Genomic DNA, 20,238 nt, shown 5'->3' with positions numbered 1-20,238 from the left:
TTTTATGTTCCCTCGACTAGATTACTTTAATGCCCAGCTTGTTGATCCGCCGATGAGACCGATTATCAAATTTCATCTTGTAGAGCAAGTTCTGTTTCCAGGGCAATGTATTGTACAGACTAATGCATGTTTCATACCTGCTGTTCTCTCATGGTGGCAACTCATACACCACAAAATCTATTTAAGATATTACCGCTCTTGCCCTACCAAGTTTTTCATGAACTTTGAGTTGTTACTAAGAGATTCATCAGGGGGCTGATCCTACCAAGTTAAGTTAATGGAAGCTTTATCACTGACTTCAGTAAAAATGAGCTGTAAACCCACGTAGCCTCTACTCGTGTTCTTAAAGCTATTGCATGGACACTGGGTGATGGCTTTGTGCTCGTGTCATATATTTTTCAGAAAGAGTTGGTGTGTCCCAACTGGCAGATTCAGAAGCCCTTTTCAGCTCCCAAATCCAGGTGTTTGTGCACTCTGACTATATCCTACATTTTGAAATTAAACCTAGGTATATGCACTATTTCTTTGCCAACTCTAATTTTCTTCTGAAGGAAACCCTCACGTGCGATCGCCCTTCTGTCAGGTTGGTCAGAGGACTCGGACTGGCGGAGCCGGTCTGGGTTGCTGTGCCTGGCGATGCTCTGCGTCCGCCACAAGCCGCATGAGATTTGCGTTGTTTTCTGAGGAGATCTGGCTTGTGAAGGGGTTTTGTCTGTCAGCTGCCAAGGACTGAGAAGCTGTTTAATTTTATGTCGGTCCTTGTAGCCATTTGTAGGAATCTGAACTAACTACACTTTACTATTAACTAATAAATAAATAATAAAAAACCCCAAAGCCCACCCCAGCGAACAGCAGTAGTGTCAGCAGCCCATTTTTCAGGCAGTCTTATTCAAACAAATACCTTGCTTCTTGGGTGGTGCTACTGAAGTCAGTGAAAATTCTCCATAACTGAGCATAGTATAACCAAAGTCAGAGGTGGCTGCATGGCAGAGTCACTTGCCCACCTCACTGGCCTGCCCGATGGCACGTGGTTCTGCTGAGAAGTCGACTACCGATTCTCGTGGTCACTCAGGTTTGTGCACTCAGGTATGGTTGTGCTGCTCTGAGCAGGGATCCAGTTTAGGACTAATATGTTCTATTATTTATGTCCAATATGTTCTCATCAGTAAAAAAAAAAAAAGAAAATGTTAAGAGTATTGTCCCCAGCATTTGGCTTTTACATGACCAGAAATTAAACCTACCAGAATAATGTTATTAGAGCCCTTCCCAAGAACACAGAAATTAGAAGGTGAGTCATGGGGAAAGGGGGGATTTTTGACTATCTAGCAACTGCCAATGAAGGTAATTTCAGAACAGACTGCAAAATTTACTTGTTTATGGAAAGTCCTTACACGGGCAAGAGTTGCTGCACAAAGGAGTGCTGCTGCTTAAAAGGAAAAGACCAGTTGTAGAACCCCTAAAGTTGTAGCTAAGAATATAGTCCTACAGGGATTATACTGAAGATTAAAATACTTTGGCTCTAGTGACTGCTGTAATGAGAATACACATAGAGCTAAACTGACAGAGCTGAAAAGTATTTAATTTAGATGACAGCCTACAAAAATGAATGTGAAAATGAGAATTGCTTAGAGGTAATACATTTAGGGTAGAAGATTCATTTTTTAAGTGTTAACCTTTTACATGACAGTGCGATAGTGTAATTAAAATGGCAACATTCTTTGTTTGGGGAATTCATTTTACATTTCTAATTGCTTTGTAGTTCCTAGGTTGGAATTTTTGTCAAGCAGTTTCTGACTGACAGAAGTCAAGGATTTTTCACAGCAATACAATGGAATGAATGAGCTTCATTGTACTGAGCGAAAAAATTAAGCAGAAATTTGTTTTAATTGTTGTAAGTGATTAAACTATTCTTGAATATTAATATTTGTTCTGGTTCATGTTGAATAAGAACCTGAAAATTCAATGAATTTCTTTCTAGTAACCCGATCCCTAAGAACTTGCCCCAAACTTTGAGCCGCTTTGATGTTCAAAGGCTTTGGCTGAGATCAGAGACGAGAAGAAAAAGAATGGGGACCTCTTCACAATATTTTTACCTTTGAAGTCTCAGGTTAAAAGTACTATTACTGTTTGCTTAAACAAGCGAGAGAATGAAGGATAAGATCATGAATTATAATAACAGACAAATGACAAATATTTTGCGTGAAGTACATTTCCTTGTCAGGAGAGAGAACATTCTTCTAACAGATTTCCAAAGAGATTGGCAATTTGTAGAGAGTCAATTATAGGGAAGAAAGAGAGGTATCATTCTATCTGTTTTTTAACCATTTAAGTGGGAATAAAGAATTCGCTTGGAACTTTTCCCTTTGTTTTCCTCTACGTTTCATACCAGTGGCTCCAGACAGGCACATTATCCAACTGTCAACAAATCCCGTAGACTAAAGCCTGGAACAGTACATCCCACATCTCCCCCGTGAAAGCCTTTCATGCAAGCTCCTCTGTCATTCAAGATCATACTATTCCCCCCTCTATTTATTTCTAAGTGTCACTCAGCTCCACTCCACCAGCTTGGAAAAACGTCAAGAACTTTTATCTTCAGAGTCAGTTGCCAGTTCTGTTTAGTGAACAAGCCAGCAGGGACCTCTGGTGCCATCAGAGCAGCTCAGTCGGTGCCCCTCTCTTTAGGGATGGAGTATGTCATTATCCCGGTGGCCGGACAGAAAAAAGATGCACTTTCAGAATAGTTCTCAGGGAGCAGTTACTGGAAATCTCCTCCCTTGAGGCAGTCTATTGGCAACAAGTTTTGCTGCTGGGACATGAGGTATTACATCAAGGCCCAATCCTGTTGCTAATAAAGTTAGCGGGAAATGTGCCATTCTTTTCAAGTGAAGTCAACACGATTACTGTAGCAAGTAAGACCTGAAAAATACACCTCGCACCTGCAAATGCAAATGGAAAGTCATGGCACATGTGGGCATGTCGTTTTATGCCTATTTGCAGAATCTGGCTTTGTTTCAAATCAGAATAAGCCCCTTTTATCCAAATTTAAAATTGACAGTAAAGCAAATGGAAATTTAATTTTCATGTTACAACATTTCCATTTTTGGTTTTCGGCGGGTTTATTTAAGTTGGCATCTAAGAAAAAGTCAAGAACAGGCTGTTTCAGTGCTTGACTTTTGTTTCCTCTTCAAGAAACCCCACTTTTTTTAGTTTCCTCTAAAACAAGGCATAGGCTTTGTAGAGATTTTCGTTTTTAACAAAACTATTTTCTGCTAGAAAACAGCTTACTTTAAACTTTTCCTTAACCAGCTCTAGCAGACTCTTTTAATTGCCAACAGAGATGTTAGCTGTGCTACAAAACATTACTTACTGTGCTCAGCCTGAGAGGAGAATTTCTGTTGGTTTCAGCTGTCAGACCCACAGCCTCTTGACTGCACTAACAGGTCACAGTGAGCGCCACTGGCTCAGTGAGTGAAATTTCCCTATACAGCAATAACATGGTGCTGGGATTTTTTTTTTTTTTTTTTTTTGGTAGAAGTGTTGGTTCATTTTTTCATAGGGTATCATCATACTTGGCAATACTGGGTTTAATTCCACTTAAAACGACAGAACTGAATTGTCATCATTTTTAATGGGTAAAATCTATGCAGTTTGTCAGAGGTGCTGTAAAATCTAATCAGAAATTAGATTGTAAAATTAATAGGCCCATATTCTATATAATGCTCTTTTACAAATCTGGACCTGTAGCAGATTTGTTGTTTCACGTACAGTACAACTAGGCAGGGGTGGAATCTCCGGTTTAAACAAACAACGTGTGCAATAACTGGTACACCGCGCTGAACAGCTAGCGGCTGCATTGGACTTCGAGTAGCAGGGTACCAAATCCATTCATTCCATGCCTGGGCTTTCACTTTAGTGTATTTCCATACCCCAGCTGTCAGTGGTGGGATAACTTCCCCCCGGGTTATTTTTATGCAGCAAAGGCTGAGGATGGCTGTAAGGTACTGGTGTGGCCCGTGCAGCCCTTGTGCGCGGGTATCCGGGTGACAGGAGGGCAGCGCTAACCCGTGCCCTTTATTCGGAGAGGAATAACAGGGAAGAACGGACAGAAGAGGCATGGGCCAAGCTAAGGAAGGAGCTGGCGTACAGCCTTTCCTTAGCAACATCACCGAGAAGATGGGGAGCACAGCCAGGCTCCCCAGCACCGGGCAGAGTGTCAGCATCTCCTCCCTCCCCGGGCTTTGAACAGAGCCACAGAGCCCAGACCAAAGTTTCCCACGCCCAGAAAGCAACACAGGAAAATCCCAAGCAGGGCTCCTCAGGAGGATTTTCCTCTCCATCACAGCAGAAGGGGGGTGAGGGGGTGTATTTGTTGTGTCCCCCCCCCAGCCGGCAATCTGGCCGAACATATGTAACGTTACGTAATGCCGCAGGAGCCGCTACTGTTGGCGGCGAAGGATGGGAAGGCGGCAACAAGCAGATAGCTAACCTTACTTCCCCGTGCTGAAATGATTCACTTCTAATGGTAATTTGCACCGTTTTAACTCCGAGTACCTCCCACGTAATGATTATACAGTGTTACTATAAAACCTCAGGGTTCATCTGCAGAAACATTTCTTAAGCTGGAGTTCTCTGTGGAGACATACTTATAAAAATTGGTATGAGGGGAAGATTAAATAGATAAGAGCATAAAAACAGATTATAGAATAAATACAGTCTTGTAGATCAGCTTCAGCTGGGAGGCAGGAGCTTACGCTCCTGGTTCTCCTACCGACTTCTGTAACACTGGACAAATTGCTTTGTCTCTTTGCACCTCAGTTTCCCAGATCTGAATGTAGGGCGATGCCTTTTTCAGCTCTCCCTCTGCCTTATCTAAACACACTGTGCTGCAGCAAGAACACCTTCATTAGAGACATTAGCACTCTGTCTAGCCTCTGGAACCTGGATCTCAGTTTAGTCTTCTAATTTGAAACAAATAATTATCAACATACACACATTTTTCCTTTGCGTTTTGGTTCGTATTTTCTTTTCTTGTAGATCCTGCTGTTCATTCCATCTCTATCTCCATCCCAAGAGAAAATGAACTGTGTTTGCCAAAAGCAAAAAAGCGAAATCACCAGAGAAGTATTTTTTTTTAACAACTTTATAGAGAATACAGCACAGTGAAATACAGATTTTTTTTTTTAAAATCTAGTTTTAAAAAAGTCTTTTGTAGTATTTCTTTATATTAATGAAGCCATTCACTGGAGTAATCTTGCCTTACACCATTAGGGCATGGCAATGCAAAACAAGGTGAAAACCTTTGAAAAAGTCCTTAAAGGAATAAATCTGTAACAAGGAATACACTTTCTCTCTATCATAATTGAACATTTAAGAGGCCTCTGCTTTATCGGTGACAATTCAGAGTGACAGTGCTTTGCTTAACGCTGTCATCTTGTAGCTACTATTACAGAAATTGTAGTTGTACAGTCTTCAAAGTGAGCAATGTTATGAAGTTAATTGTGTAACATTGTTTATGAATTTTAACCACACAATTAATGTATTATTCACAGACATACATAATGGACTCCTTATATTGAATGATGGTTTAAGAAAAAAAAAGCAACTTATTTTGGAGCTACAATGATTGATTTATGAGGTAAAATTAAAAGTGCTAAGTATGTATTGTTTGGCTACTCACCAGCTAAGTGACTGGGGGTAGTATGAAAAATATCTATATATAACTAACTGCAATGTATGAATATCAAGGAATCAGAGAAATTATTTAAAGCGAAGGAAGAGGATTAACCTAGAAATAAATGGTGAAGATTTAAGGAAGGCAATTTGCTATCAAGAGAAACTAGGCAAGAATTAGATGTTCTTGCCTATAAAAATCTTCTCTGATGTAAGGTAATGGAAGTTTTATTCTTTAAAATTTTAAACCAGCTGGATCGAACAATATCAAATTAAAAGACAGCACTTCTCTCATTAATATTTTGTTTTTTCAGTAATGGTGGGACTTTAAATGAAATGCTACCCAATATGAATAATGGAAACTACCTGCCTCTAATGAAAAAAAGACCACTGTGGTACCAAGGGATCTGACTTCTTGGTGCTTACCAAGAAGTACTGGAAGTACTTTCCATTTTTAAATCATTTGAAAATAAAAAAAAAATGCGGATGTTATTACACATGGTGAATGTCACATGAGTTCACGGGCAGTTCCATTGAAGAGCTTCACACCAAGGAAAAGTCTCAGTTTAGAGAAAAGTATGCCCTACTGTTCTGCTCTAGCTTTTCATACTGACAAATTTTAACTGAACTACAAACTGAAGAAGTCACTTGTTTTATTTCACCAGATTTCTTTCTTTGAACTAGAGTTTAACAAAGTATGTAAAATCATATCAATGTACGTGACAGATTTGGAAGAAACACACCAAAGCAACACAATAAACTTCCTTCTTCCACCATCCTCTTCACTTATATTAAGCAAAGGAGAGTCTCAATGAGTCACCGTTAGCTGAATGCCACAAACATCCCACTATCCTTTATTTGAGCTAGCCTGCTTCAGAAAAAATAAATATATATTTCCATGAAAATTAGTCTAGTAAAGGACAGTTCCTCTTGTCAAAGGGCAGAAGGAGATGGGTTTAGCACGCATGTTTGTGTAATTTAATAAAAAAGTTAATCTGACTGTCTCTATATCAATAGGTCTTGATTTAAGCTCTAAAATTAAGGAAGCTCCACATTGCCATGAAACAGTGATGAACAGCGGACTGTAGAATCATAGAATCATTCAGGCTGGAAAAGACCTTTCAGATCATCGAGTCCAACCGCAAACCTAACACTGCCAAGTCCACCACTAAACCATGTCCCTAAGATCTGCATCTATACATCTTTCAAAGACCTCCAGGGATGGTGACTCCACCACTTCCACGGGCAGCCTGTTCCAGTGCTTGACAACCTTTTCAGTGAAGAATTTTTTCCTAATATCCAATCTAAAACTCCCCTGGCACAACTTGAGGCTGTTACCTCTTGTCCTGTCTCTTGTTACTTGGTAAAAGAGACTGACCTCCACCTCTCTACACCCTCCTTTCAGGGAGTTGTAGAGAGCAATAAGGTCTCTCCTCAGCCTCCTCTTCTCCACACTAAACAGCCCCGGTTCCCTCAGTCGCTCCTTGTAAGACTTGTTCTCCAGACCCCTCACCAGCCTCCTCGCCCTTCGCTGGACACGCTCCAGAAACTCAATGTCCTTCTTGTAGTGAGGGGCCCAGAACTGAACACAGTTCTCGAGGTGCGGCCTCACCAGTGCTTTTAGGTTAAAGCAAAATAACAAGCACACTTTTCCTAGACTGACAACTGTCACGTTTTGAAATAGAAGCAGGACAGATGGATCATATATTACTTTGATTTTAGATACCTAACTCCACCAAAGTATTACAAAGAAAATATACTGCATCACCATGGAGCTTTTTATCCCCGAATTGCTGATGAGCAAAATTAAATAAAATCCACCCAGATCTTGTGATTTTTATTTTCTGTTGAGCATGTGTATATAACAGTCTATGTTATGCAATCTTTGTGTATAAACAATGTAACATATATAGTATATGGAAAAGCAGTTTTATTTACACTCATATCCAAATTGCCACCTATTCCGTATTACTTGTAGCTGACTAAGTATTACCTTAAGTTTGTTTCACAACTCAGCTTTGTATCCATTCTCCATTAATTCTTCTACCTAAGTATCCTGACCCTTCTTCTACCTGATCATTAACACAGATTATAAGCTTCAGTTCTTCCTCTTTCATCTGGAAATTTCCCTTCATACTTTGTCAACTTTATATCTCATATTTTTATTGAGTTTCAGCCACAAGACTATAACAGGCCTGAGTGACTACGTTTGAGTGTGTGTTTACACTCATGTCACAGAATCACAGAATGTTCGGGGTTGGAAGGGACCTCTGTGGGTCATCTAGTCCATCCCCTGCTGCCAAAGCAGGGTCACCTACAGCAGGCTGCACAGGACCTCATCCAGGCGGGTCTTGAATATCTCCAGAGAAGGAGACTCCATAACCTCCCTGGGCAGCCTGTTCCAGTGCTCTGTCACCCTCAGAGGGAAGAGGTTCTTCCTCATGTTCAGACAGAACTTCCTCTGCTTCAGTTTGTGCCCGTTGCCCCAAGCGTGATGGAATGACATTATGAACTCCCAGAAAAAAAAGCAGACCATATGTATAGTATATCAATAATGTTTATAATATTTCATATAAAAATGAAATGCAAGTTCATAATAATCTGACACTATTTCCTTTTCTGGTGTAATTTCTTGGACTTGTGGGCAGCAATTTGACATTTGTATATATGCTAACAGTTCTGTTCACCCATTCCACTGGCCGAGGTATAATTATATTCTCCCCAAAGAAAGAATGGCCGTTAAGCACAGTATGTTAACTAACAGAAAGGAGTAGTTTACATTTAGCAATCTAGCAAAATACTAATAGAAGAGGTTACAAATAAATAGCTGCAGTTATAAAAAAACCCACCAACTTCTCTGCTAGATTTCATTTGTTATTGAATAAATTAGAGTACAGTCTACTACAGATGACCTGGTGGCCTTCTAGGATTACAGACTAGAGCATGGGCTATTCAGCCCAAAGGTTAGGGCCCATGTCCAGAACTGGGAAAGGAGCTGAATGTTCATGGCCAAAAAATCAGGAACCAGAAAGTCAAACCAAGGGTCAGCAGCCAGAGACAGGAATAAGCATCTGCCCAGGAATCACGAGCTGAAATCAGAAACCCACAAGAAGAAGTTACAATCGCAGGACACAATGCAGAGGTGGCTCTGAAAACGTACAGTACGATGTGTGAAAGGATGCTCTGGGTTTCTGCCTTGGAGAGCTGCTTCTGAGTCACTGCCTGACATGCTCTGGCTAACCCCTTAAAAACAGGTCCAAGCTGCAGAGAACCTGATTTACGGCTACAGAAAAAGGTCTTATCCCAGATTAGCAATACCGAGGATAATATGAAGATAAGGCAGTTGGTATATCTGTGTGAACAGCACATGCAGCATGTATTTGCTTTCATCATGCTGCAAATGGGACAGCCGTCTGCCAGCCCAGTGCTGGTAGATACATGGTCTGCACTGGCTGACAGGCATGGTTACTGGCAGAGGGACTTCCCCCTGGTTTCTCACAAACCCAGCTGTAGTAGCCATGCTCTTGCAGAGGGCGAGTGCAGATAAAAATCTCCATCTCTGCATCGCAATTCCAATTAGTCTTACAACAGATTCTGGGTTAAACATGTTCTTCCTTGATGCTTGTGATTTTGAGAAGAGGTACTGAGGACCTGAAAGTGAGAGGGAAAACTTTAAAAACCTCTTGGCATAAGAGAGAGTAATATTCTCCTACCGTACACATATCTACAAGAATATACAAATGAGTAGTAAAACAAGTGCCAGTAGAGACTATCTTGTTACATTAAGATAATTGCAACCACAGAAAATTTTTCCATGAAGAGTTTGGCAAATAAGCCAGCTTTCTACCCTTCCAGACTGTCTGGGTGTTGAGAGAGATGGAAACTCTTTTCTCAGCATCATACCCGTTAGGTAGATTAATAGAAAGCTACCATTTCTGCTGCTGCTGACCCAGCAAGTTCCAGAGGCATTATGTCCACATACCACTTTTAAATTGGGTACTAACATGCAACTTCCAAATCTGTTAAAAGCAGGAATGAATTAAACCAGACAGATCAATGTTACACTAGTATGAATCTTTAGAGTTTTGATAAGCCTTTGATCTTCCTAGGCTTTTTCTTAGTATCACTGCAGAGGGCAGTGGCAAATGGTCAGACTGGACTTCCACCTGTAATTTTGTATGCATGAAGCAGCAGTGGAGGAAGATTATATACAATAAGACCTGGCATGAAAAATACAGATCGAAAGATAAAGAATGGCCCCTTGGATTTCCATAACGAGAAGTTTTCTTTACCTTGGGCTGATACCTTCATCCTGCCAAGTCAGAGGCCTTTACTCTGCTGGGATACTAGCACACAAGAGAGGGCAGCTCTCCATCCTTGGACAGTTTGTGCAAGGACTAGAAGAAATGAAGGCCCTGCACCCTCAGGGACACAGTAACTCCCATGAGTCCTTACATGTGCAGTTGACTCAAGGGAAGCAGCATATTCTTAGTGGAACAAAATGGATTGGGAATATAAAAGTAGTTTAAAAGGAAATGTGTCTCCGGTGTGTTGGACTGCACCAGGTTCAGGAGCAAGAGCAGCTGCTTCATATGTTTTCTAGATTCAGAAGGTTAAAGTATGGAAGTGAACTGACTATGGATGAAAAAGTAAGTCTAAGGCAAGCAAAGAGGAATTAGCTGCGACTGGAGTTGGAAGGGTTGGTGTGCAGGAGAACAGGTGACAGTATAGCCTGAAGGATAGCTTTTTTGAGGGCTGGCAGAGTGACCAGCATGAAGGACTACTGCCTGGGTGAATAGACGGGGCTGACACCCTTGCTGCCTGGAGCAACCAGCCCAGCAGCAGAGTCATATAGGACTGGTCTAAACGCATTAGTGCACCATCACAGAATCATAGAATGGTTTCGATTGGAAGGGACCTTTAAAGGTCACCTAGTCCAAGCCCCCTGCAATGAGCAGGGACATCTACCACTAGATTAGGTTGCTCAGAGCCCTGTCCAACCTAGCCCTAAGTGTTTCCAGGGATGGGGCATATACCACCTCTCTGGGCAACCTGTTTCAGTGTTTCACCATCCTCATTGTAGAAAATTTCTTCCTTATATCCAGTCTAAATCTACCTTCCCTTAGTTTAAAATCATTACCCCTTGTCCTATCGCTACAGTCCCTGCTAAAAAGTTTGTCCCCATCTTTTTTATAGGCCCCTTTTAAGTACTGAATGGCCGCACTAAGGTCTCCCTGGAGCCTTTTCTCCAGGCTGAACAGCCCCAACTCTCTCAGCCTTTCCCAACAGGAGAGGTGTTCCATCCCTCGGATCATTTTTGTGGCCCTCCTCTGGACCTGCTCCAACAAGTCCATGTCCTTCCTGTGCTGAGGGCTCCAGAGCTGGACATAAGTCACACCAGAGAAGAGGTACAGAATCACCTGCCTTGACCTGCTGGCCACCCTGCTTTTGATGCAGCCCAGGGTATGGTTGGCCTTCTGGGCTGCAAGTGCAGATTGTTGGCTCATGTCCAGCTTTTCATCCACCAGTACCCCCAAGTCTTCATGGCGGGGCTCCTCTCAATGCCCTCATCCCCCAGGCTTTATACTGGGGATTACCCGGACCCATGTGCAGGACCTTGCACTTGGCCTTGTTGAACCCCATGAGGTTCACATGGGCCCACTTCTTGAGCTTGGCCAAGTCCCTCTGGATGGCATCCCGCCCTTCTGGTGTGCCAGCTGCACCACTCAGTTTGGTGTCATCTGCAAACTTGCTGAGGGTGCACTCAATCCCACTGTCTATGTCATTGATGAAGATATTAAACCATACTGGTGCTAATACAGTCATAGGCCCAGGTTCAGATTCGTTCCTGCCCTGATTCCTCAGGACTGGTGCCTCACATCCCTTTAAACAGCCCATCTGGTTTGTGCATGGCTGTGGGCCAGGAGTTCTTGTTTGCGCTACATTAGCATGAGAGTTTGGAGAGTTGGTGTTGGTGAGATACACAGGCACGGTTTGGTATGTGCAAGAGGGAATGGTGATGGACAGATGTTACTGTCTCTACTACCTGGGCATGCAGTTTTTAGTGGAAGTGGAAGCTGTGAGGTACATCTCTGCGAGAAGAAAGGTGGAATGGGCCTTGAACTTCCCCCTACCCACACGCACAGCTCTGCACAAGGAAGTTTTGGAGCCACTGCTTCGGAAGTGCTGCGCATCCCTGGACTGGAGTGTTCTCCACTATGGCAGTGTGGCTCCTTGCCATAACAGTTCTCATTAAACTCTTCTAAATGGTTAAACCTAGCTCAGGTATATAAGACATCTTAGGCACGTAAGAATTTAAATATGCAAATATTGTGCGGTGGGTCAGACCACCAACATCTTTCTTGGAAAAAATCATGTTGAGGATTTTGCTATGACCTCACCCTATTTTCTACATGAAAGAAAAATACTGTCTGACTTCCTTCACAGCATATTCTACATCTTATTGACAAATCACTTATGACACTAATTTATTAGCATAAAAATATTACTACACTCAAGACAGCCTGCTTTGATTTACTACATCAGGGTTTTTTGTATGCCAAGGTCCTATCATCTCCGCTTGATCATTAAAAGTCTCTTGGCTTTTTTTTTTTTTTTTTTTTGCACTAAGAGAAGAGTTTTGCCCTATTGCCTTGGCTAATATCGTGAATACTGGCAGGGCTTTCCAGCTCAAAGGAAGATTCACTAAGCTGATGCTCAGGAAATACAGGCTGGGCTTTTCGGAACCACCTTCTTTACATTAGCTCCTTGCCACAAAAGTCAATGGCCAAGCAGGGAAAAAAAGGGTTACTGAGATACAGAAAAGTAAAATCTAAGGACGATTAGAGACAAGCTGTGTAAACTGCAACACTGTTTTTCTCCTCTTTATGTGAAAGCTACTTTTATTACCTGCAAAGAGAAGGAATGAAACCAAATACACATATCCCTTTTGCATACAGGTAGTGTTTTAGGGGTTGATATCTGCTCAGTTTTGTGAAAACATTAACACCACGTGTAGAAGCTGGACCCACTGACTGTACCCAGAGGCACCTGCTGTATTCCACAGAAGACAGAGACAGGAAGGAAAATGGGAATTAAAGCCTTTTTTCCAGCATCGTTTTATTACAAGAAGAAGATGCTGGCTAATTTAATGAGTTGCTGTTCCAGGTTTTTTCCTCTATTATAAGGGTGTACCCTCCCCTCCACCAGTTTCGTTTCGACTACAGCAGTCATGCACAACCAGTGACTGACTACTGGTCCTAGTCAAAATAAGCAAGCCCTGCATCACTAATAGTCCAGACTACAAGAGTCCATTCAGAAAACACATTAAAGATAGAAAACTGAGACTAAAATTAAAACTTACACTCTATCTTTCACATAAATTGATTTGGTATTTTGAAAAAGAAATGCAAGTCTCTTTGACCTAAAGCTTGTGGCTCAGATTAAATCCATGAAAAATCAGTTGGTTTGTATTTAATTCAAGGATCTTTTTCTGGAAAAAGAAAAAAATACATCTTAACACATAGCTGAAGATAACCCATTATTTTATCTTGTTTCCACTTCTTCAACCAATAATAACTGAAACCAAATAAGCCAAAACAATTTCACCGTTATTTAAAAATAAGCTATGTAAATGGGATATGAATAGAAAATGCAGACATATTTTTAAATCTTTCATGCACTCTCAGAGATTTTTATAGACATGTTTCAGCAAATGCTATTTTAGCCATAGCAATAAATTTGAACACCTGTTGTTTGTGTAATGTGTACCTGCCAGTCTCTCAGCCAGACCAGATCATGCTATAATATGTTTCCAAAGAGTATGTTCTTATTTTGTCTGAAAAGTAAACAATTAATTTGCTTACAAGGAAGCAAGTTTGCTTGTGAACACAGGAAATAAAAGCATGGTGACGTTATATATTCAGCATAAAGAAACAGCACAAAGTTTTGAAATATGAATAAATATATCAAAATAATACATAGGTCTAAGTTCAATTCATGCAACTAAGCAAGAGCTAATTAGTGATCATTCAGGCTGCATTATGGAACATACCCTACAGATGCAGGCACACACCTTAAAAGCTGTGAGGAGTACACTTGCTGGGTTTTGATCTTCACACCGCCCACCAGCACGGCTGATAAGGTACTGAAATGCCCTAATGTTTTCCCTTCCCTCTCCCTCAACAGATACGAAAGCGCGGTGTATACTCAGCTGCGTCAAGCGCTCATTCGGATACAAAGGCTTTAGCAGGAACTTTGTACACTTACATATCAAAACGTCAGCACATCTCATTGTCACATACGCCGCGCGTTAGAAAGCTGCTTCTGTCCTAGGATTGCTGAGATACTTGGCAAGACAGACGGCCAGTCTCTCTGTCTCCCTGATGGCGTCTGCATTGCTGCAGATTTGTCATGTTATTCATTGGGTTGAACTCAGCACATAAATTTTCAGTTATGACTAAAAAGTTAGGAAATTCTCCACAGATGAAAACTACATGTCCATACCGATGGTCAGGCAGGGCGCACTTTGGGGAGCGAGAGCAGGAACAAAGGCTCAATCCCAGAGTGCGGGAGTGACTTACAAAAAGGAAGAATAAGCTAAAAGAAACACTGACAAGAAATAAATTCTGTGAGAGGTCTTTAAGATCTTTCTACTTCTCTTCATTTTCCCCCAAAGTATCATCCAATATTTAAATCACTCCCACGTTAGGTGGCGGTTTATTGAGATTTTTTTGAGAATTGAGATCCTAGTAAACCAAAAGTTTCTACCACAATCTGAACTCTGAATTTAAAACCAGCATCAGCACAATAAACCACAGAGCTCCATCCTTAACTGTGGAAAACCAGAGCCCAGATCCAGACAACAGACGAGATCGCGCCCAACCTTCCACTTAGCACAGAAGCAAAACAAATCTGTGTTTTCATACGACATCTTGTGTTAGACAGAAAGACCAAAAGGAATGAGATACTTTCATAATAAAGACTCAAACCTTTCACCAACATGATGCCATAATTAACAGGTCATAGGCAAATGTAATGATTTTACTCTTTTTTTCTTTCTTAGAAAAGCAGACTTTCAATCATTATTTTACATAGGATAGGCCATGGTATATGACTGAAGTGCGAAAACCTGAGGTTCTTGCCAGTGAAAGATTTAACCTGGATGGAAGGAAAAAACACATTACTGTTTGAACAACTCTTTTAAAGTTTGTCAAAGTCCTTACATAGCAAATGTATGTATACCTATAAAAATAATGTCATTTTAGTTCACTCTTTGCTTCTAATTTTGTAACAACGTGCACCACTACCCTAAGGTGTACTAGTTTCATTATTACCAGTGTACAAAGTAGTGAGCTACTCGGAGATCCCTTCTGCTTTTAGCATTTACACAGTATACATTTTTATTTGCAGTATGATTTTCAAAATTAAATAATTATATCACTGAAAGTCTTAGTGCAGAAACAGTTTTATTGCATAAATATGACATCAAATAAGAGATGTCAATTTGCTTTACAGAGCATTGTAATTATCTGTACAAGCACCTTCTTATTGATACAACACAGCCTGCATTTGGAGGAAGCAAGGGGTGGTGGAGGGTTTGCCTTAACCACACCAGCAGAATAAAGCAGTAGAACTTTAGCTGCAGACAAGCCCTCTTACTCTACCACTCCAGTGTGGACAAGGCAGAATGCAGAAGACATGCAGCAAAGAAAAATTCTGAAGTGGAGAGCAAAACCAAAAAAATAGTCAGAAACAAATAAAAGCCCCAGTCCAAGGGCAGCTGTGACAATCCTGTTTTGGAGTATTCTTGTTTGTTTCCTTCCAGTATTCCTGCCAAAGGAAATTCCCCTGTATTTTCTTAAGACATCTGAACTTGCATGAGAACAGGGAAGCTAGATGGAAGGAGGGCTTTTCTGATAGCCTTACCTGACGGGGTTCGAAAAGAGGTTGGGGACTGTGTAAGCTGAGAAGAAAAAAATTCACAGGCACAGATTCTTCATGGAAAGATATTAGTTTCAAAATAAAAAACCCTGCAAGTCATATCTGCACACACACACCCTTTTCCTGTGATTTTTTTTTTTTCCCAGGGAAGGACAGATGGCAATAGTATTCTTCTCTTCTAAGGGCATCAGCCCCTTGAATAAATTCTGATTTTCACATACCTGTTAGGTGTCTCAATACTAGGATCCTAGTAGATTTGCAGCCAGCTAGTACCAGCACAGTCCTACTCCAGGATCTGGTTCTTGGTTAAGGTAGGCAACAGGTGGGATGATTCTCAAACTATCTGCTGAGAAAGAAAATAAGTAATTTTAAACAAAAGCAGATACACCCAGACAAAACAAAGCAAAAAAACAGAACAAGAATTAAGACTTGACCTGCAAGTAATTTCCCTGCTTATTCTTGTGTTTCTAACGGAAGCCATGTGACATGGGCACAGAAGAGAGTCATGAAAACAGGGCGAGGGGAACACAAGAGAGGGAGAGATGCAAACATTCACCCATCTACTTCAGCAGAGCCAACAACCAGAAGAATTGCTACTTTGTGAACCTGGTCCAAATTCCTGCTTTGCTTGATTTGGACTATGTACCTGAACTTCAGCCTGCCACCCCAGCCCATGCAACCTTACTAACCACAGGGCTATAGGGACTCTTCTCTTTCCTCCCATTATACCTTCCCCTACAAGTATATTATTATTATTATTATTATGTTGTTGTTGTCAATGCCAAGAGAAAAGAGTGAAAGAAACTCACTCCACACAGCAGGTAATAGCCTGAGGGGGCCATCTTTTTGGATGATAGGACAAGGGTAATGGCTTCAAACTGGAAGATGGTAGATTTAGATTAGATATAAGAAAGAAATTCTTTACTGTGAGGGTGGTGAATCACTGGAACAGACTCCCCAGAGAAGCTGTGGATGCCCCCTTGGTGGAAGTGTTCCAGGCCAGGTTGGATGGGGCTTTGAGCAACTTGATCTAGTGGAAGGTGTCCCTGCACGTGGCAGGAGGGTTGGAACTAGGTGATCTATAGGGTCCCTTCCAACTCAAACCATTCTCTGATTACAAGAGGCAAGCCAAGGCTCAAATCTGTAGTTACCACCCAGCAGGGCTATGTCATCTGAAGGACTTCCATCAGTGCAGCAAGGAATGTACATGTTTTATACCTGTTAATGTCATCCTCTTCTCCTCACCTTTTGTATGTTTTCAGTAGCCTACAGTGCTGGAACAGTTTCTTTAGGAAACAAAGATTTCAAGGACAGGTATAATAAATCTAGCAAAGAGATGCCAGAGACTTGGGTGGAACTTCAGCAGTGGGAGCAACAGAAATTGTTACTCACAGGTGCTGCTATGTCAGGGATTTGCATCAGTGCAGACCAAATTAACTTATTATGGATATGCACTGATAGTGTCACTACTTACTACTAGTCTCAGCGACTTCATCTGTTCACTACAGTGGTTGCATGGAGACAGCAAAGAATAACAGAAAAGAACCTGAATACTCCTGAGTTTCCACAGTCCAGAATCAGAATGGAACATCAGAGGTGCAGTTCCTGTTATTTCTCCTTCCCCATGTCCTCCCAGGAAGGGCTCAGCCATTATAACACATTATTTTGGATCTTAGGACCTTGGCTGTCTTTTTTTTCTTTTTTTTTTTTTTGACCACTAATTAGCTCATGTGCCCATTTGAACCCTTAGAAGCCGAGATCTGGAGTGTTCACTGTAGGGTCTCTGTCAGCTTCTCAAGTACATTGCTCAGAAGTAGGTTAGACCTGGGGTAATAACCGTAGCATGGGACTAACTCACCAGAGGAAGGCTCTTCTGGTGTTTGATGGACTCATGAATGTTTGCAGGAAGGGAAAAATTAATTGTATCTGAAGACACAAATCTTTTGATCCAGAACTCATGTTTTTGGCTGCTACAGTCCTTCCTTGCACCCCGTTTTTTATTGTGGCTGTCAATGATTAAATTTACTGAACGCAGATAAATGAAAGAGGTGATACAAATGGGGCAGACCTCTGATGTCTGAGAAAGTTTTTTGAACATCCGTGTTCCTTTCAGTGAAGTGAGATGACAGCAGTCTGCTCAGACCTGCGGCACGCTGCGGGCACCAAGTGCTGATGACTTGGTTTACCACCCATGGTTTACCATCCTTTCCTTGAGAAAGGATGTGGCAACAGACAGGAAACTTTTCTCCATCTGTAATAGAGCTACAGCATTGCCTGAAATATAAATTCCTCCAAGGGTGTTTGTACCTGCCTTTGCTCTCAGCCTTCAGTCTCCGTTCCCACTCAGGGTCTGTGCTGGGGTACAGCAGCCTTTGATATGACCGCAGCTAATCAAAAAAAGCTTCACGGGTGGCGTTTGCAGCCTTTCTGAATAAGAAAGTTGGGGTTAGCTTCGTAAAAAGCCTCTGAAGGAGAAGAAAAAGGAGGATTTGAAAGCAAGACATCCAGACATATTAAGTTCTCTTCACCCCGCCAGTGTGGAACACTGTTAACGCGACACAAAGGGAACACATGGACTAGCTTTCTTTTCTGTTTTTTTCTTTTAAAGAAAAAGTTCAGTTTCATCTCTTTGTCTATAGAGAATGAGTTCTTTTACCTCCATTTTTCCTTATTGAAATAAATATCAGGAGGAAGGAGAATGCAAAGAGGCGCTTTTTCCTGCATGCATCATTTTACTAGTCTGTTCCTTCGGCGGGGTTTGGTTAGGTTGCTCTATTTATTATACACCACATTACTTTCAAACAGTCCAGCAACTCCTTCCAAAACATTCCTTCTTTAATGAAATCTGACACATCAGAAAAGAGAACAGGAAGTTTTTGTTGGTTGTACTTCTAATCTTAAACCAACTATTGCTTGTCCGGAACGCGTCAGATAGGGCGGCAGACAGTGCCAGCAAGCCTTCAGACACTGAACCCTGAACTTCGGCCGGACCTTGCCCCGGTCAGCTCTGCGACAGGAAAGCAGGCAGACTTTGAACCTGGGGCTCCGGGGCTGCTGCAGGGTTACGAGCAGAGAAACAGCTGCACTTTGCAACACGAACTTTGTACTTAGACACATGCACATTTAATCTCTATAACGGAGCCTTTGTTTCATTACTTATTAACATCTCCTCCTTGAGTAAAGTTCTTTGTTAATGAAGCTTTAAAGCATGGTGTGAGGCATTTTTTCTGCCTTCCTCTCCCAAAGAAATAAAACCCACCACCCAGCTCGATAGGATTACAGTAACTATTACAAAGTACCAAAAAAAATCGTTAGACTTCATGCACCTTCTGAATACTGTGGATATTTGTTGTGTGCTCTCGTCAGAGCGACTCAGTCACAATAGCCAGAGCTAATTACGGAAATCAGGCAATATTCTGGGGCCTGTCTTTGCAGAGATCACTTCGTGAGATGATACCCACAGTAATTCAGCCTGCAGCAACATTTAATCTTATTTAGCAAGTCAGATGATAAAAAAATAAAATAGCAGGACAGTGTCAGCCCACTCACACTAAATAGCCATACTTTAAGAAAGTGTCATGGGACATTTTAAAGTTGCACAGCTTTTTGCTACTGCTTTTACTCTGGAGCAGTGTCAATGCTTGGCTTCTGCGTATTTCACCGTAACGTATGTCAACAGGCTCAGCAGAGCATATTCACAGAGAAGATATTCAAGGCCTAGATCCATTTGTGCACCATCCGTTTGTGAGCCCTCACTAAAATAAAACTTTGATCAGGAACAGCAACCTACCTAAACAATGGCCAAATGAAAACCTCAAGAGAGGGGCCACATAAGATGCTTAAATCATTTCTGTACCAGAAGTAAAAGCTGAAGATGCACATATGCATTTATTGTAACAAAACCTAGCAACAGAGAGGTACTGGAAGATCCTGGTAATGCCCCATCGTGTCTGTGTTGTCATAACAATATAGAGTGGCAAAGAAGATGAAGAAAGTAAAAGTTTCCTGACCAATTCTTCACATGCAACTAGAATAAAATAAATACTTAGAAGTATATTTTCTTTGTGTTTAGATACCACGAGTATTTGTCACAGCCTGTTTGAAAGAAGTTATCCACAGACAGAGGGATCACAATCACACTCCTCTTACGTTCCGTCACCACCATCTTTTCAACATGAATTTCTTTCCATGCCTTTGTGGTTAGCTTTTTTCTCTTCTTTTTTTCCCTCTTCCATATGATGGGGGAGACAGCTCCCCACACCTCACCCAGCTTTCCTTCCTTTTCTTACCAGAATGATGCAAAAAAGGAAATTTTCAACTACTCTAGAAAGACAGGAGGGAAAGAATACACTGATTCAAGAATGTCAGACCACTTGCTTGTATGAAGCTGAGCTGGCAGGACTCAGAAGCCATCGGGTGAGGTTGGTCACCTCCTGAGCCACCCTGTGAAAAGCTCATGACTTTTCTTATTTAGATCTATTTGCTTACCCACCACACTCAGTGTGCTGCTTTGAAAGCATCATTTGTCTAATCCCAGAGTTTCATTTGCATTCTTTGCAGAGAGCAGATTGACAGAAAATGACAGAATTATTTTTCTTGCATTACTCCTATACTCCTATTTTGGGT

At 41.4% G+C, this 20,238-nt stretch overlaps 1 long non-coding RNA gene across 2 annotated transcripts; it reads right to left on the bottom strand.

Annotated features, from left to right (window-relative positions):
• Window positions 1-14,770: 14,770 nt before the first annotated feature.
• LOC142365753 (uncharacterized) lies at window positions 14,771-16,156 on the bottom strand. 2 transcript variants are annotated; one of them, XR_012766627.1, is made up of 3 exons: window positions 16,047-16,156; window positions 15,834-15,958; window positions 14,771-14,829 (listed from the first exon to the last, which is right to left on the bottom strand). It is a non-coding gene; the product is annotated as an uncharacterized LOC142365753 (long non-coding RNA). The 2 variants fall into 2 exon arrangements; XR_012766632.1 differs by having other exon boundaries at window positions 15,834-15,955.
• Between the last annotated feature and the right edge of the window lie 4,082 nt (window positions 16,157-20,238).

Source organism: Opisthocomus hoazin, chromosome 1 (assembly GCF_030867145.1).
Source record: "Opisthocomus hoazin isolate bOpiHoa1 chromosome 1, bOpiHoa1.hap1, whole genome shotgun sequence".
Classification (NCBI taxonomy): Eukaryota; Metazoa; Chordata; class Aves; order Opisthocomiformes; family Opisthocomidae; genus Opisthocomus; species Opisthocomus hoazin.
The sequence above is the reverse complement of the archived record's forward strand: the minus strand, read 5'-3'. Positions and strand labels throughout refer to the sequence as shown.